The sequence below is a fragment of the Nilaparvata lugens genome, chromosome 2 (genome assembly GCF_014356525.2).
Source record: "Nilaparvata lugens isolate BPH chromosome 2, ASM1435652v1, whole genome shotgun sequence".
NCBI classification, from domain to species: domain Eukaryota; kingdom Metazoa; phylum Arthropoda; class Insecta; order Hemiptera; family Delphacidae; genus Nilaparvata; species Nilaparvata lugens.
In genome coordinates, this window is record NC_052505.1 from 13,966,936 (window position 1) to 13,987,228 (window position 20,293).

Here is a 20,293-nt window from a genome sequence, read left to right on the forward strand (position 1 = left end):
CTTTAAAGGTCTTTGGATAAGAAACTGTCTTGTACTGAGATTTACTTTGAACTGGCAGGATTTCTTAAATGGGGAACTGTAATAATATTAATCATTGTATTACATAGTATTGTATAATCATGTATATTTTTGAATATGGCAATAAAATATACCGTACTATTTCATAGGCAATGATTGTGTAGACACTTGTGGAACTCACTTCAGATATTTATCAATGAAACAATTCAATTATGAGGCTGTCCTCTTAATTTCAAACGATTTTCTATTCTTGATGATCTGATATTACATTACTTCATGACAAAGCAGAGAGCAATACGATGCTTAAAGACAAGATTTCAGTTCAGTGTAAACTGAAACTCATTCAAAGTTTTATCAGGACGAGGTTTGCTTTGATTTTCTTTGTAGATAAGTAGGATATTTCTATTTTTCAATTGAAAATATTCATTTCTAACACACAGTATTGCATGAGTACTGATACTTCTCGTTTCAGAGATTACGGTACCTAATTAAGTAAGATTACTACAAAAAGATAATAAAAGCCCACATGAGCCTTAGGTGCGGGATGATGATTATGATAAATACCGGTATATAAAGCTACATAAATAAATCAATAAATATTTTGTAAGCTATTTACATGTTTTCTCAGCTATAATGATAATATTACAGTAGAGAATTGGGTATCTAATGATTTGATTGTATGGTATGAGATGTGGTATTTTTCCATAATTCAAAGAATAAGACTTTGATATTGTCAATACCACTTTTATTTAATAAATAATGACTTTGATATTGTCAATACCACTTTTATTAAATAATTTATTTAATAAAAGTGGTATTGACAATATCAAAGTCTTATTCTTTCAATTTGGTATCTTTCTAAGGCTGAAGAAGATTCTCAACAGTAGAAAAATTCAACCCATTTTTAAATTTCTAAGAAATTGAGTAAATTACATTACTGAGAAATACAAGTTCTATCTTAAATTATAGCCTAATTGATTATTAGTCCTCTCAAACCAAGTCTCCACTGTTAATCCTCTACTTTCTACTTGAATTCATTTTATAATAAAATTATGTGACACCAGTTACAGAAATCCGTAAGTTATTTGACCGATTTGAATTTCGAACATGCTCCCGCCATTCTTTCGCGCAGTACAATCATTCACCGCTAGAGTGTGTACGAATGCAACAAATCATCTTTCCCAGTGCCAGCTGATTTCTGGCATAAATGCTTCAGAGCTCAGTTTTCGTTTTCAGTTTCAGTGCAGTGTTTGTGCTGCTGGGTGTGACTGTGTGCGGTTTTTTCCACTGTCAGCAGAAAAATCTTTCTGCATACCTGCTAGGCGAATGAATCAGTTTCTGACACAATCCTGACAGTAAATGTCGAGTTTTTTCTATCAACCCAGTAGTCTGATGAGCTAGAAATCGTTTACTCGAAAATCCTCACCTTATCATACACCCCTTTTCATGCAAAAACCTGAGCAATACTAGTGTCATGTGTGCTAAGACCCTTCAGTGATTTTTCAAATGAGTGCGGAACTTTACCTGTGATTTGGAATCGATCGAAATGATCTGTGTTAATTAGTGTGGTATTTCGAATTTCATGTGTCTCTCCTGGAAATTCTATAAAGGTAAATTACTTTTTTTTAATTCTAAGTGCAATTAATACCTGTGTATTAATTTGTAGGGATCGGGATCATACATTGATACATAAGATTTTCATTCCATCAGATTTCTTATTCAACACAATAGTAATAATGTTTTAGCTTAGTTTCCTTGGGTTCCCGTAAATTATCTTGTATAGTAAGGGCCCGTAAAATATAAAATACAGTACATTTTTAGATCTCAAAGAGCTTAAGTTAATCATTTTGACCTACCGTATCAGCGAAGGGAAAGTACCTAGGTAGATGAATAAATTCTACTATATGAATAATTACCGTATATTAGATTCTACTCAATATTATAATTATATTATGTAATTTTTTCAATTCTATATAAATTCATCCACCAGTACAGTATTATAGTGTAGGTACTGTTTTTTATTGACAGTTTTATTTTATCAATCAGTTTATCAATCATCTTATAACAGTCAGTATGGTGGGTTTATACAGAATGACCTCCGGGAAACGGAAGTTTTTTAAATGAGCAGTGCACAATCAATTTACAACTCCTAAAATCCTCTTCACAAATTGCCGGTGATAAGGTAAGGTGCCGGTGTGGGTGATAAGAGGGTAACTTACGTTAAAAGTTAGTATTATATTCAAAGCATTTTATTCTTGATCTTATAATAATTAGTATTATAAGGGGGGGGGAGCTCTTTGCTCATATCTTGGGGGGTCCTCAAAAATCAGTAGTTTTGCCTATAGCCTACTGATGACATTTTTGGACTCCCAATTTATGGGGGGGGGGCGCTCTTGGGTTCGCCCTATGCAGAGCCAAACCTGCATATACAGAAACATGTTTTTACTTTGTATTCCATAAGCTTTTATAAAAATATTTTTGAGATATGTCGAGTATACAGAATACCTACCTATAGGCCTACATTTGTTACCTAGTACCGGTACGTATTATTCTGTTTTCAAGAAAATACCGTTTGAAATCATTGCACTACTTAGACCTAAACTATTTTATTAACTATGTGAGATTTTCGTGGCAAAAAGAATATCGTTGATAGAAGACATCATGAGGCTTTTGTATTCATGTTCGATCAGGGTGTTGGTATTGCCTAGCACGTCATTGTCATAAAATTATTGAAGGGATTTGCGTAGTAATTATTCTTAAACTATTTATTATCTCAGTAAATACAGAAAGCAGAGCTGGATAGATGATAGAGATGATATGATTCATTTCGAAGCTTAATGGGTTAATAACATTGTAAACAGATTACAAGATAACTTGCTGTAGATGTGATTAAAAATGAATCATTATCAGATTGAGAAATGCAAGTTAATAAAATTCGACTTCCCCAACTAGTGTACCAGAAAAATATGTTCTATTGACAATAGAATTATTATAGATAAAAATGAATTATAGGACCTACTCTATAGAGATAACAGAGAATAATAATAATAATTCATGACTCACATCTCAATAGTAATATCCATGATGGAAAATCTTCCAGTTTTTTACTCGTTGCATCTAAAGTACCTTGTATTATTGTTATTATGAAATCCTATTGAAGAAATGTAAGAATATATCTGATTTGATATTAATCATGGAAAGTTGTGAGTGGAATTATTGTTGTTTGTGATAAATTGAAAGTTGATTCATTGGCTGTGTAAGAGGAAGCCGCATTCATGAATGAATTAATGAATCACACTACATTAAATATATCCCTCTCATCTTCTTCATTCATTGTTGATTCATTCTCCATCCGTAGAAAAACTGTGATAGGAATCGATTAAATCGGTTCTATTGTAGTCTTGGTGATGATGATGTTGTGATAATGCAGCATCAACATTTTCGGTAGTGGTCGTAGATATTCTTATAGAATAAAACGACTTGAAATAACCACAACCACTCATCTATTAAACATTTTTGAGTAAAATTTGTTGAATACATGTTGATATTGTGAAACTCTTCCAAAATTTCTTCTCCAGTCCTGTAAGTAAAATAAATGAGTGGAATTATTGTCTATAAAATCGTATCAGTGGTTGGTATTTTGTATAAGCAAATGAATTGTAGTTCAAAGAACAAGCGTGACTTTGTCTTCTCTATATTATAATTTCAAGTATCGGTGCTTTTCTTTGTGAGTAACTAGTTCCTGTTCTTACACCATTATAACTAGCTCCAGTAAAATATAGTATAATTTGAAGCACTTTTCTTTAATCTAAGCTGATCCCAAAAGTAATCTATCATACTTTTTCACACTTTTGTATTACTTACAAAATGAATGAGAGATCATTTTTATTATCCTCCATTATCATTCAATGTTATCATCTAATCATTTATTAATAATTATCCTCAATTATCATTTAATCATTTGTTAATTCTTATATTCGCTATTATAATTTCAAGTATTCACTCTAATATTGTTCACTGGAATTCAGAATCCATTCTCATTATCTTCCGCCTATCATTTCTTTCTTCTATCAAGTATCTTCCTACTTATTCACTTGAATTCAACACTGGATTAACGAAAAATCCTGTAGTGTAATCAACTTGTCGATCTCGTTATCACCAAAAAACGCTGATAGTGAATGAAATCGGGATAGAACCGGACATTTTAATTAGCTGGCTCATTTTGCTATCAAACTTCAATTAATGTTTTTTGTCACTCAAGGTCAATGCAAAAGGCCTACGTCATAGGGCTTCCGACTCCCTACAGTAGTTGTCAAGGAGACGCTTTTAATTAGACAGGATTGCTTTTTGCTCCAACATGCACATAACATGTGAATGCTCAACTCTCACATGAATATGAAATACTCTTCGACCCATATGCCCCATTTACGTTTAACAATATAATTGACCGAGCGAAGTGAGGTCTAAGATTCAAGTCGACGGCTTTGAATTTTTCTTTATTCATGTTTATATGTTTATATTTATGTTCCGCATTCACGGCGAAACGCAGCAATAGATTTTCATGAAATTTGACAGGTATGTTCCTTTTTTAATTTCGCGTCGACGTATATACAAGGTTTTCTGAAATGTTGCATTTCAAGGATAATATAAAAGGAAAAGGAGCCTTCTTCATACGCTAATATTAGAGTAAAAACCAGACTAAAGAATTACTCATCATAAATCAGCTGTCGAGTGGATTATAAATTGCGTGCAATGACGCATGCAATTCAATATCTCAATTTAACTTGAAAACACAGCTGATGTGTGGACTATTAATTGCATGCAGTGAGGCATGCAATTGATAACTTGAAGTAGCATAGTATTTTCTCCCGACTTTTCTCTGCTTTTAACTCGGTAAGTTTTTGATGAATCTATGGAAAGAGTGAATAACTTTGAATATTTGGGAACGGTCATCTCCACAGATGGAAAGGTTGATGAAGAAATCAATAATAGGGTAAGGAAAGCTAACCAGGTATACTACCAAATAAGCAGGACACTACTTGGGAAAAGAGAGATAAGCCAGGGAACAAAAATGAAAATCTATGAAGCAGTTTTTAAGCCCATCCTAATGTATGGAACAGAATGCCTGACACTCCTAGATAAACATAAAAGTAGAATTACCTCCTCAGAAATGAGATATTTAAGAAAAGTCGTTGGAAAGACAAGGAGAGACAGAGTGAGAAATGGAGTGATCAGAGATACTCTAAAGGAGGAAGAGCTGATCATTTCTGTCCAACGAAAAGCTTTAGGTTGGTATGGACATGTCACACGAATGAGGGAGGAAAGAAAAGCAAGGATGGTAATGGAAGCAAGACCGGAGGGACGTCGAGGCAGGGGACGACCACGGATGGAATGGAGCGAGTATGTGGCGAGTATCGCGGCTGGAAAAGGAAAGACAATGACAGACGTTAGGAGGATGGCCCAGGATAGAGTGCAATATAAGAAATGGTTGGAGGCACCCGACGCTTAGCGGCATAAGGGGAAGGAAAAGAAGAAGAAGAAGAAGAAGTTTTTGATGATAGCAGCATAGCTGTTTACATCAAATTATTAGAATTGTCGATACAACAACCCAAACAGACATTAGTCGTTTACACCGATATCTCGCCGACAGGACAGGACAGAATTTACTCTTATCATGGACAGTATTAGAGAAGACTGTGGTTTATAACTGCGCGAAGTCTACTGTTCACAGAACTACTAGTAATATAAACGTTTGCCCTGTCAAAGTTATAAACGTAGGATGATTTCCAAATTAGGATTATATTACGGTATTGTCGCATAATCGCATTTATTTTTAATTTTCTACATTCTGGGTTTAAACGAGATGTGGATTAATCTTTTAACGCTAAACTACGACTATATATGAATATTTGGTCACATCTATCAATGACCCTTCTACATTTAACGCTAAACTGAGATTATATCAAGGTATCGTCGCATTGTCGTATTTATTAGTTGCAAGCCACACGAGGGTTTTTTCAGTCGGCAGGACAGGACAGAAAGCTGTCTGATTGGCTGATTGGGTTGGTGTATCGACTGAGCTTTTTGTCCAGCCAATAGGAGAGCATCTTGTTCTGTCGTGTCGACGGAGAACGCCTCGCGTGGCATGGTCCTTATAATGTGCTACATTCTTGGTTTGAACGAACAATTGATTGATCTCCGTTTAAACGTAGATGACCTTGATGTTCCAAATAGATGACCTATTCCAAACGGTTGAGACTTATAGCCTAAAATAATAAAAATAAATTGGTTAAAAATAAAATTTATTTTAAAATAAATACTGATGTATGCATGTTATAATCTTATGAGATCTATCACAATTTCTATTGTGATATATACTTGTGATTGTAAAGATTCACTTGAAACTGCCAGCATGAATTATAAATAACATATCAATGTTCCCATTCAACCAGGATATGTAAATATATCTAGGTAAATGTAAATGTAGGATATGTACAGGATATGTACAGGATATGTAAATTAAGCAAAGTACACTGTAACACACAGGCTAGAATATTCATGTAATTATTGTATTTTTGTTTCGATACGGTATGCCACAGCATGTCAACATTATTTCTGAAAATTAAATGCAAAACATTCTTTCTAAAAATATATAAAAGAAAATTAGGCTAAATTGAGGATTTCAGCCAGTAGTAACATATTCGTCAACTAGACCTTCCAATACTTTCACTACCCAGGCTCTACAGTCTATACACTCAAAAACAAAAATGCCAAGGAAAGTTATTATACTGATAAGATCAGACATTATTAGACTACAAGCTGTCTGAAATCACGGTACAAATATCAGAGTTCGTCCGAAAGTTAAAATTATTAGCAAATACAAAGATCACGGTCGGTCGTGCTAAATAATACACAATTCACGGTCACGGTACGGTCGAGTCACGGTCACGGTACTGTCGAGTCACGGTCACGTTACTGTCGAGTCACGGCCACGGTACTGTCGAGTCACGGTCACGGTACTGTCGAGTCACGGCCACGGTACTGTCGAGTCACGGTCACGGTACTGTCGAGTCACGGTCACGGTACTGTCGAGTCACGGCCACGGCACTGTCGAGTCACGGTCACGGTACTGTCGAGTCACGGTCACGGTACGGTCGAGTCACGGCCACGCTACTGTCGAGTCACGGTCACGGTACTGTCGAGTCACGGTCACGGTGCTGTCGAGTCACGGTCACGGCACTGTCGAGTCACGGTCACGGTACTGTCGAGTCACGGTCACGGTACTGTCGAGTCACGGTCACGGTGCTGTCGAGTCACGGTCACGGTGCTGTCGAGTCACGGTCACGGTACTGTCGAGTCACGGTCACGGTACTGTCGAGTCACGGTCACGGTACTGTCGAGTCACGGCCACGGTACTGTCGAGTCACGGTCACGGTACTGTCGAGTCACGGCCACGGTACTGTCGAGTCACGGTCACGGTACTGTCGAGTCACGGTCACGGTACTGTCGAGTCACGGTCACGGTACTGTCGAGTCACGGTCACGGTACTGTCGAGTCACGGTCACGGTACTGTCGAGTCACGGTCACGGTACTGTCGAGTCACGGCCACGGTACTGTCGAGTCACGGTCACGGTACTGTCGAGTCACGGTCACGTTACTGTCGTGTGTGGGAGGTAACAGGTAAGAGTGAGATCCTTAACGGCTAAAAATAACGTGTGTCACTCGAGATGAGAGTAGCGTCACGCTAAAATAGCGCGGCGTTCAGTAGTTGGATATTGGAGACATCGATCATTATAGAGTAAGATTCACTTTAAACTGACAGCATTAATTTAATGAGAAGCATTGATGCTAGTTATAGAGGAATGGTGACAGTGTGACATGGATTCTACTACCGTATAGCATCATTATTTTGATCGCTCTTTGACAAAAGTCAAGGAGGGGGTTTCGAACACTTCGCTCCTTCAAACCCCCCCACCACCACCAATAGGTCTAATATAAAAATTCAAACACCTACCTAACAATAACACAGAGAGAAATGAGGAGGAGTGAGAGAATTGGAGAGGATAGAATAGAAGTGATAAGCAGATGAAGAGAAAAAGACAAGATAAAAAGAGAAGAAGATGTGGCGATTGATTGATTGATTGAGTACTTTATTTATGTAGATTACAATATATACTGGCTTATACACTTATATACAATATAGCTTACAATACAGCAAAATTATAGATGAATTTACATAATATAGACTAAGAAAATAATTATTGAACTGTATATGATATGAAAAAGTAATTTGTAATATAATAACTAGCTAAAATAAATATATAACTATAGATAATTATATTGTTATGCATCTACATAAATTGGCGGAGCTTTGGACATATCAATGTCCATTCTTCGGAAAGAATATTCAAAATATCCTCCCCACTAACTCTCCACTAAATGGAGGTAATGGAGATAAGAGGGAATGGAGAGAATAGGGGAAGAAGAAGACCAGGAGAAGAAGAAGGAGAAAAAGAAGAAAATTGGAAAAGGAGGAGAAGAAGAAGAAGAAGACGAAAAAGAAAAAGAGGGGAAGAAGAAAAAGAAGAAGGGTGAAGGAAATGAAGAAGACGAAGATGAAGGGAAAGATAAAGACCGAATAGGAAGGAAAGTGAGAAACTGAAGGTGGAAGAAGAACAAGATGAAGAAGAAGATGATGAAGAAAAGGCTGAAGGGAGAAGGAGAAGCAGGAGATAAGGAATAAGAGGAAGAAGAAGTTTGAAGAACGAATGGGAATGAAGATGGAGGAAAAGATAAAGAACAGACAGGTAGGAGAAGGAGAAACTGGATAAGAAGATGAAGAAGAAAAGCTGGAAGGAAAAGAAGAAGAAGGAGGAGAAAAGGAGAAAGAAGAAGAAAAATAAGAAGGATATGAAGATGTACGAAGTAGAAGATGAAAAAATTTGAAGTACGAGGAAGTGGCGGAGGGGGAGGAGAGGAGGAAAAAGAAGAAGAAGAAGAAGAAGACTGAGAAGAGTAAGAAGGAGAATATAAAGAAAAAGAAGAAGGAGAAGAAGAAGAAGAAGAAGAAGATTGAGAATATGAAGGAAAATAAGGAAAAGAAGAAGGGAAAAGAAAGTACATAGTAATATGTCGCGTGACTGATGTTACAATTTTCCTTTCCTCAGATTCTCGTATTATTCATAAGAATTATCCTCCAATTATTTAGATTCCTCCTATATTTGTATTCCTCCAACTCTAATAATCCACCATCATATTCCACATATTCCTTCCAATTACCACCTATTCTATTCATATTTCTGTTCAAATTGCTTCGTTTCAGCTGTTCTCTCCTACTATGTCCAGTTTTGTTCTATTATTTATAGTGTGAGACTAAATCGATTCCTTCGAAAAGAAGACTAAATCGATCTCTTCTAAATCGATTCCATATGAATGCTTCCCATTTAACTAATTGACCGATTGAAGTGAGGTCTAAGATTCAAGTCGACGGTTTGGCATTTCTCTTAATGTTTAATGTTTATATGTTTTCGCCCCACTTGGATGTAATGAGCTGGTTTTCGTGCGTCATATGGAGGCCGAAAGTGATTGTTTTCTGACCAGGCCGGTAAAATTTTTACGGCCCTAGGGCTGTAAAATAACCTTGAAGTCAGCTGATTCTGATTTGATGTGAACGTGTTTACAAAATAGTTTATGAAACGGAATCAGTTTATGCTTCTAGAATTGAATAAAGTATTTGGCAATAAGATACTATCATTCTATTTGGATAAATGAAATACAAATAAGATATTATAAACTATTCAAATTCAATTTTCAGAGTATAATAGAATCTAACCTCAAACCTCCTAGTAAAGCGTTTATCACGGAACATGGTTGATAAATGGAATCATTTTATGCTTCTAGAATTCAATAAAGTATTCTGTGATAATATATAGGCCTTCTATCATTTTATTTAAATGAATAAAATACAGATAAGATATATATTATCAACTATTCAAATAATTCGATTTTCAGAGAAGGATAGAACTTCTAACCTAAACTTCCATTGACATTCAGATCACATCAAATTTGCCAAATTTAAAGTGTGCTAAAACAGCTGATCAAAAACTTTTTCAAGTGTGATAAACCAGCTGATCAGAAACTTCTCATTATTTGTGTTTATCATTCAATAATTAAAACATTTATAATAATATCATCTTATTGTCATTTGGAAGAATAAAAAGTATAAACTCAACCTCTTACATAATTGAACATAATCATTTAGGTTATTTAGACAAATCAGAATAAAAAATAAAAATACTTGGACAATTTCTTGATATTCAGATTACCTCAGATTTGCTAGAGCTATGACCTTCCACTTTTGCTTTCGGAAGTGCTTATAATAGACAACGAGAATAATTATTATTCTCATATATATTTTGTTTATTTTTCTGTGTGGCGAAAAATAACGTTCTCACCATGGGCAAAAATGTTTTTCCGGCTCTCAATCTTTTCTAGTCCTCGGCCTACGGCCTCGGACTTGAAAACCGATTTCGAGCCAGAAAAGTCTCATTTTCGGCCCTAGGTGCGAAATATACTATTTCATGTTGCGCATTTACGGCGAAACGCGGTAATAGATTTTCATGAAATTTGACAGGTATGTTCCTTTTTAAATTGCGCGTCGACGTATATACACTACAAGGTTTTGGAAATTCTGCATTTCAAGGATAATATAAAAGGAAAAAGGAGCCTCCTTCATACTCCAATATTAGAGTAAAAATCAGACTATAAATAATTATTATTCATCATAAATCAGCTGTCGAGTTGACTACAAATTGCATGCCATGACGCATGCAATTCAATATCTCAATTTAACTTGGTAAAAAATTAACAGCTGTGTAGACTATAAATTGCATGCCTCATTGAATGCAATTTTTATGCACTATTAAAATAGGATGCAAAGAACTTATAATAGCTCGTCTGGGCGCCTAGATGTCTTCTGGTTTTCTCGCGCTAAATTCCGGAAAGCGTTATATGATAATTAAATTTTGTGTAAGCATGATCTGATCAAATTAATAGTTAGTGTTTCAGTGTAGATGTGCTTATGGTTTGGGACGTCGTTATAACTGCGCGTGGTCTACTGTTGACAGAACTACTAGTAAACTACTCATTGGAGTTGAAGTCGAAAAGCTTGACTTGTTTCACGAGTGTTATTGGTCTCTGCTCCAATCACTACCAGAAAAGGAGCGTGTGTTTGATAATATTGAGAATTACGTTCTAAATTATGATTTCTCATTTGCAAACTAGATTATCGTTATACTGCTGCGTTTCCTTTTCAGGACGGAAACCAGCCAACCGCATCCACTTAAATCCGACGCAAAAAATGTAATCAAACTAAAATTTTACCAACGAATAATTAACGAATCAAATTTAATATGTTTGCTATCATAAATATACTGTGCTTTAGATTGAATGAGTATCCCACTGTGAGAATCCTGTCAAATTGATAACATTACACTAACTGATGATATTAATTGACCGAGCGAAGTGAGGTCGAAGATTCAAGTTGACGGTTTTGCATTTCTCTTTATGTTTATATGTTTTTATGTTCCGCATTTACGGCGAAACGCGGCAATAGATTTCCATGAAATTTAACAGGTATGTTCCTCTTTAAATTGCGCGTCGACCTATTTACAAGGTTTTTGGAAATTTTGCATTTTAAGGATAAATACACAAGGAAAATGGAATGACGCATGCAATTAATATCAATGCAATTTGTTGAAAAAATCAGCTGTCGTGTGGACTATTAATTGCAAGCGATGAGGCATGCAATATTGATAACTCAAAGTAGCTTATTATTTTCTCCCGACTTTTCTCTGCTTTCAACTCGGTAAGCTTTTAATGATAGTAGCATAGTTGTTTACAACAAATTATAAACATTTTAATGATAATAATTTCAATTAATATTAATAATTATTGTCGATACAACATTTGAAACAGCCATTAGATGTTTACACACCGATATCTCACCGACACGTCAGGACAGGACATAATTCACTCTGATGGAGGCTGTACTTTTCATCTGCGCGAGATCTACTGTTCACAGAACTACTAGTTTATAAGGAATTCTTAAGGCTCGTATGCATTACTAGGCTGTTTTAGGCCTAGATGAGCTGTTCGTTTAAACCCGGGATGTTTAAACGTTTTACATAATGTGACTTACATTATACAAAATTCGACCATAATTTTATGTAATCGTAGATTAGCGTTAAAATTAGGTGAATATGTGACCAACTGTTTAAAGAGTATCTCAATTTTTACTTTCCTTGCCCTATTACCTTAGGTAAGTATTACTTTCCGAAAAAAATTAAGGTACCGTCTGTGTACACGATATCCAATTAACGGAATGACTTGAAATTTGGAACTTAAGGTCCTTCCCTTTAAGGATCCGACACGAACAATTTCGATCAAATGCAATTCAAGATGGCGGCTAAAATGGCAAAAATGTTTTCAAAAACAGGGGTTTTCGCGATTTTCTCGAAAACGGCTTCAACGATTTTGATCAAATTCATACCTAGAATAGTTATTGATAAGCTCTATCAACTGCCACAAGTCCCATATCTGTAAAAAATTCAGGAGCTCCGCCCCATCAATGCTAAGTGTGATTTTAAATTCTCAATTATCAGGTTTCAGATACAATATATTTAAACAAAAAATTTCAAGTGGAAAAGATTGAGCATAAAGATCTCTACAATTAATGTTCAGTAACATTTTCACCTAAAATTTATTGAAAATAAGCTTGAAATTCGAGATAATGTGATTATTCAATTGCAAACTGTTGGCAACTGATGATTCTATTAAAATCATTCACTATGAAGAGATAGCAGACTTCGTGTGTCTCCAGCGTTATTGTCCTGTCATCAGCTGGCAGATCTTTGAATAGTAGACTTGAGATGCGCGTGAACACTAGCGTCAGGTGATCAATTTTCATAACGGCAAGGAAAGTTGTGTGAGTGCGCCACACCAGATTTTTCATCTTACAGTGTATTATCGATAGTAAGATTTACTTCGCCTTGACATAGGTCGAATAGTAAGAATTTATGGTATTTATGAGGAAGTGTGGAATTGTGAAATGAATCTATCATAATTGTTATACAGTATTTTTCTATTTTGACAAGTAGGTAAAGCATATGTATCTCTTCTAATCAAGATCAAACTATCATAATATTACAGTATCATCCATAGAGTAAAGTACTCATAATTATCGCCTCCCGGTGGTTCGGAACCCACCTTAAACTTTTCCTCTAATTTTCTTCATCCACCATCACTTAACTTTCACCCACGCCAAAGTAATCAAATTTGTTCAGTTTACGTTTATAAGGTTTTGACAATCATAATTAAAAAAATTATAAATGCACACGTGTCATTAGTATCCTATTGCATGTAAGATAATTTAATTGGATCTTCTATATCATGAAGATAACATTTTATGGTTCATAATCTAGTGATATAGACAGTATGCACAGTGTACTGAGAAGTATATGCTAAACAGTACATACAGTAAATAGGCAATAAATAGAAATAGAAATAGAAATCCAAGTACCCTTTTTAAAATTATATAGTCACAACATGTTTCGGCTATATATACTAACTAGCTAGTATATAATATATAGATTGTTGGTTTAGGCTATATAATGCCATTATCAAGACTTGATAGATTTATATTTTTATTTTTTTACAAGAGTAGCCCTAAAAAAGACAACATAAATAGTCCTATGTGGGAATTGCATGTAGGATGATAGTGAATAATACATGAAAGTATATTAATGGAATAATTACTCTTCATTAACCCATTTGTTAATTATGCACGCACAAGGCTGAGGCCATGTAGGAAACACCATCAGCCTAAAAAATCATCGATAATTTATTAACAGTCGATGATACAAGCTGCATTTGTCAAGAGTGTACTGGAAAATGGAAGAATAGAAGTCAATGAGGTATTATGTCAGTTTAATGAATACAAATTAATTGTGTATCTATTTCAAAAGGATGGCAGATGACAGAGAGGCATGGAGAGTTGCCGCCATTCAACCCAACGGCTGTTATCTAAAGAAGAAGATTACTAGTAGTTCTGTGAAAAGTAGACCTCACACAGTTTTCTCATCCACAAGTAGTATCTAATGTCACCTGTTCTAGTTGATTCAGTTGAATCACAATAATTCACAGTTGAATCATAATCTACTCTTAAAAACTGTTATTTGTTTTCTCCAAGATCAAAAACTCACTTATGTTGATTAACTCAGTTCACGTTTGGATATTTGTATCCCATATGATAATCTTTCCATCTGATAAAAATATTCAATAATAATAATGAATTTATTCATTCTTCAAATTCTTCTCAATTTATACATATTTCTCAACTATTTTAAAATTAATTTTTTTCAATCAAGAATATTATAATTTCTTCAGCATTATTTAGTTCATTTAATAATTTTTCATTTTATTTTCAATCACCTAATAAATTTTGTTTTTCAAATGTGAGAATATTGATACTGATGGGCACGCATCATAAAAAATATCGAAACCCTCCCTTATAGAAATAGACACGGCCAGACATCTGTGTAATGCATGCAATGAATAATCCACTTGTCAGCTGATTGATTATATAAATAATTCTATAGTCTGATCCTATATTCAAAGTAGATGATGATATATAGTGTTATCAGAGTAAGGAGGAATTCCTTTTATTTTTATATTATCCTTAAAATGCAAAATTTCAAAAATCCCTTTGTATACATCGACGCGCAGTTGAAAAAGGAATATTCCCGCCAAATCGCATCGTATTCTATCAATGCGTTTAGCCGTAATCGCGTTACATACAGACAGACGACAGACCGTAATCGCGTTACATACAGACAGACAAAAGCAAATCCGAGTTAAAACATAGACCTCTCTACGTTCGGTCAAAATATGCTTTAAAAACCACAATTTTAATAGACCCCAGACCGCGCAGTACGAAACCCCCCCCCCCCCAATGCCAAACAATATTCTACACCAATGGTCTAATTAAAATCGGGATTTTATATTATTAATCGGGATATTTTTCATATTAATGCAAAATTTCAAAAAAACCCTTTGTATACATCGACGCGCAGTTGAAAATAGTTATTTGTGCAACTAGTGCGCAAAGTGACAGTTTGCTGCACTGAAAGAAACGTTTACGCACGAGCCGTTGGCGAGGACAGAATGGTTTCTTGAGTGCAGCAGAGGAACTTTGCGCACGTATTTCACTTAAAATTTTTCCTACAGTTACCATTCAATATGAAAAGTGTATATTCCTGCCAAATCTCAGCGAATTCAATCAACTCGTTTGGCCGTAATCGTGTAACATACAGACACACAAAAGAAAATCCGAGTTAAAACATAGACCTCACTACGTTCGGTCAACAACCCACACATATTTAAGAAATACACAAAAGTTATAAGAATAACTCACAAGAACAGGTATCTCGTTTAGAATACCCGTATAGAATTATCGTTTTAAGAAAATCTCGTATTTTGCTGTGCTACAAATACCTAATTGTACTAGTACCGTAGATCTAAGTAGAAACAATGTTAGAGTCGTTCATAAACACGGTCCTTAAAAAGTCATTCAGAACTGTTCTACAATGTGCCAGTGGTTGAGATAGGTCATCTACATAGGTGAGATAAACCTATACTACTAATAGTTAGATCACATCAAACTGTCAGCATCTCTTATAGAAAAATCAATGCTCCTCATTCAACCTATGCTGACACCTCAATTTAATAATCTACTATCCACTAATTATACCACACTACTAATATACCTGTATATACTGGTAGGAATGATGACCTTAGCCTTGACAGCGTTCACACATGTACGCTGTATATATATGTTTATATTATGACGTCATCGTCATCATAAGCTTGTATTGTACATGAGGCATTTACTACTTGGATGCTTTTCAAACAGGAAAAACAAGTCACGTACTGACGTCAATAGACTCATGACTCGCTGTGACACCGCCTTTATATATCTATCTATCCAATACATGCATTATTATGAAGGGTTATTTATGCTGCCCATATCCATCAAGTCAGTAATGGTGTAAGGAATCTCTGTGACACCGCCTTTATGTATCTATCTTATCTATCCAATACATGTATTATGAAGGGGTTAGTATTGCTGCTATACTATTGTTACTAGTAGTTCTGTGAACAGTAGACCTCGCGCTCAGTAAGTTACATTGACCTGTTGTTATGTTTTCTCAAAAATTAATAATTTATCAATTTAAAATGTCTAGAAAAAATCCTAAATAAACATAGAGCTTTCTGTCCTAACCTATCGCGACGTGTCGTCCCGGAATGTGAGTGTGAGCGCTGTTATCAGTTCTGGCTGCAACTGTCTACAACGTTGATGGAAAGATACATTTTCAAGATGCTCGATGTTCTTGAACGGATAGTATTAAAGTCAACTGTCTACTAACGTCGATGGAAAGATTCATTTTCAAGATGTTCAATGTTTCTGAACGGGTAGTATTATAGTCCACTAGACAGCTGATTTATGATGAATAATATTTTATAGTCTGATTTTTACTCTAATATTGGCGTATGAAGGAGGCTCCTTTTTCTTTTTATATTATCCTTGAAATGCAAAATTTCTAAAAACCTTGTATATACGTCGATGCGCAATTAAAAAAGGAACATACCTGTTAAATCTCATGAAAATCTATTACCGCGTTTCGCCGTAAATGCGCAACATATAAACATTTAAACATTCAAACATTTAAACATTAAGAGAAATTCCAAACCGTCGACTTGAATCTTAGACCTCACTTCGCTCGGTCAACTAAGCGAGCAATTTCGGTATTTATATATATTTAATATTTATTTTTATAACTGGCTATTTTTATATCTGGTTATTTATGTTTAACGGATCTCGAAAACGACTCTAACGATTTTCACGAAATTTGGAACATAGTAGATTTAAGATATAAAGATTCGATTGATCTAGTTCTCATCCTTGGGAAAACTCGCTGAACGACATTAAAAGGATAATTCAACCTTGGCTGAAACAGCTGTGGATAGTAAAAAAGTGGGTATGTGAAGAATCAAAATATCGCATCCCCGAAATTCATAAGATGACGTATAGCCAGCTGTGAAATATAAACACGATCATTTTAGAGAATTGTGTTCTGTTTATCAATAAATAAAAATAACGAGCGAAGCTCGGTGCCCCGATATTGTATTATGAAGGGGTTAGTATTGCTACTATACTATTGTTACTATCCAATACATGATGTATTATGAAGGGTTATTTATGTTGTCCATATCCGTCAATGGTCTAAGGAATCTCTGTGAGCCTTTTATATATATGTCTATATATAGGCCTATTTAAATATAGTACGCTTCGTTAAGGACCAAAGAATAATGTGGTTGGGGCATGTGATGAGGATGAGTGAGGCTAGAATGCCCAAAATAGTATTTAATAGCAAGTTGCACAGCAAACGGGAAAAAGGTAGGCCAAGGAACAGGTGGGTGGACCAAGTGATGGATGATCTGAGAAAGATGGGGGTGCTATTTTTCTTTGTGTCTTTATTTGGTCTTTTTTTTAACTAGTAGGTCTGTGAACAGTAGACCTCACGCAGTATTCTCATCCACAAGTACCTGATTGAAACTATAGACCTTATGGAAATACAGCAAAAGACTGGCTTCTCCACACATTTGTGTAATCACTTGTCAGATGATTTATGATGAATAATACTATAGTCTGATTTTTACTCTAATATTGGCGTATGAAGGAGGCTCCTTTTTCCTTTTATATTATCCTTGAAATGCAAAAGTTCTAAAACCCTTGTATATACGTCGACGCGCAATTAAAAAAGGAACATACCTGTCAAATTTCATGAAAATCTATTACCGCGTTTCGCCGTAAATGCGCAACATTTAAACATTTAAACATTGAAAGGAATGCTAAACCGTCGACTTGAATCTTAGACCTCACTTCGCTCGGTCAATAACCTACCTGCGCACAGGTTTTAAATCTATGCAGGTATCATTTTCCCTCAAATATTACCCGTAATTATTTATAATAGACATAATAGTTTTTCTAGCAGCAATGTTACTTTATTTTTAATAAACTATACATACATAGTTACATTTAGCATCAACTTGCTAATGCAATAAGTTACTTCCCTTATTGTTTTTCGTTTCCTTTGTTTGTAATGTTTTTTTGGAAAATAAAGTTCCTTTCAGAGGATGGAAAGAAAGATATAGGCCTATTATGTGTAGGGTTATTTTCTAATAAAGTAAGTTAATAGGGATACATGAATGTTCAATTAAAGAAAATTACTAGAATTCTTTTGTTATATTTTATTTTACTTATTTATTTATTTAACAACAATGACAAAACAACTTAATCATAAAATGATTGGAAACGAAAAAAACAGATTTATAGCCTTTACTATTCCATTCCCGAATTTTGATTGCATATTAGTCCAAAAGAGGTTATGATTCTTCAGCAGTTTCAAACACATACATTTTGATCCCAAAATAATCACATAGAATTTTGAATTTACAATGTTAATATAGGAAATTAACTAAAACATATAAATACGACTAGATTCAAGCACTCATGTCATTCTCAAGTGTCAAAGTATTTCGTTTCAATAATATTTCGACACTTGAAAGTAGCATGAAAGGTGTACGAAACTATTCGTGTTTAATGTAAATCAATTTCGTGATCGTGCTGATAAATCCTGCTGATAAAGCAGCTTCTACTCCCTTTACATGCAGACACTGTGACTTCTGAGCACAGACTAAAAAAAATATAAATTTAATTTCAATTTTGGCTTGGAAACGCCCGGATCCGGGCTTCTGGTGTGAAAGCACCTTCCGGGTCCGTCCGGGTCGATTTTTCGGTCCGGGCCCGGACCGCACTGGTGTGAAAGAAGCCTTATAAGGGTGACCACTTTGAGAGCCGAACTCCTCTAAATACCATTTATGAGTTTAAAAATCGCTTCCTAGTGGTTTGGATCCCACCTAAAGTTGTAGGTCCACTCATCTTTCACTATCATCCGTCTCATTACCCACGCACAAGCCTAGAGTTCATGTGGGTATCATCCTCAGAAAAAAGCAAAAATCATTCCAACAAGCACCGTAGTGAGATACATGTTATGAAGTCAGCATATGATTACATTGGTTTGTTATCGTTGTTTGTCCTTAGACAAAGTAGATAGCTCTATCCTTCTCATACTCCGCACCATTGCCAAATTGTTTTAATACTTTCTAGAAAAATAATGAACTATCAGAGTAAAACTGAGTTTTCTACTCAAAATATGGAATTTTGTCCGAGTTTAGAGTTTATAATATATTTTTGATGCTTATTATTAATTTGCTAGTGAATTAGTGCATTTGAAATGTACTATTATTGGAAATATGTATAAAACAATACAAGTCGTGTAATTTTACTTTCCTTGCCCTACTATCGTAGATGATGAAAGTGGGCCTATTGCTCTCAAAACCATTAATTTATCCTAACTTCTTGATTTCTGTAGGTTTGAAGGCTTCCTGAGTTTAAAAATGCGTTTTTCTACTTTGTTTGCACTTCCACCCAAGTAATTTTTGTACATTACACATAAATTAATGCAGTGCTGTACATAAAGTAAAATTTAAATCAACTTAATTTTCTGTTGATATATAATGTGGAATGGCTAAATTCACTCCTGAGGAGGAACTTCATAACCCTGCTTGATGAAGCTATAGTGTGGTCCACGTAATGGCAGTGAATAAAGATAGAAGAATAGCGATGCCGATTCTCTGCATTAACTAATTATATTTCTACACTGTCAAAAAAATAATTGTCATCGTTGTGAACCTAGAAAAGGATAGTACCACCGTCTTTGTCGAATGATAGACAAGGATAGCAAAATCAAAGTTGATTAAATACTGTCATTATAACGTGGACCTCACTATATAAATCATGCTAATCAACGCTTCTACATCTCTGGCACAAGGAAGAAGTTGTTTCCTTTTATTTTGTGGTTATAGTGAGATCAACTCCACACTGGTAGCATTGTTGGGATGAGAAGCGTTGCTGTTATTCTCTATAATGAAAGCTGACCGTTTAAAGTGAATACGTTTAAAGCGACACCTTTGATGTAGGCCTGCCTAGTGCCTACCCACCCGCATATATATCCGATCTCCTGCTCATAGGGTAATATTCTCGCTCTCTGTTTCTCTCACTTTTTCTTCTTATCTTTCCACTTCAATAATATAC

At 35.0% G+C, this 20,293-nt stretch overlaps 1 protein-coding gene across 4 annotated transcripts in view; it reads left to right on the forward strand.

Annotated features, from left to right (window-relative positions):
- The first annotated feature begins 1,239 nt into the window (after positions 1 to 1,239).
- The window catches only part of LOC111056590 (C-Maf-inducing protein), an 89,716-nt gene continuing 70,662 nt past the window's right edge, over positions 1,240 to 20,293 (forward strand). For 2 of the 4 annotated variants that reach the window (XM_022343972.2, XM_039420606.1), the window contains exon 1: positions 1,253 to 1,628. The gene's annotated coding sequence lies outside the window, so the exon portion shown is untranslated. Of the gene's footprint in view, positions 1,629 to 20,293 lie in introns of all 4 variants that reach the window. The other 2 variants (XM_039420608.1, XM_039420607.1) reach the window with 2 other exon arrangements.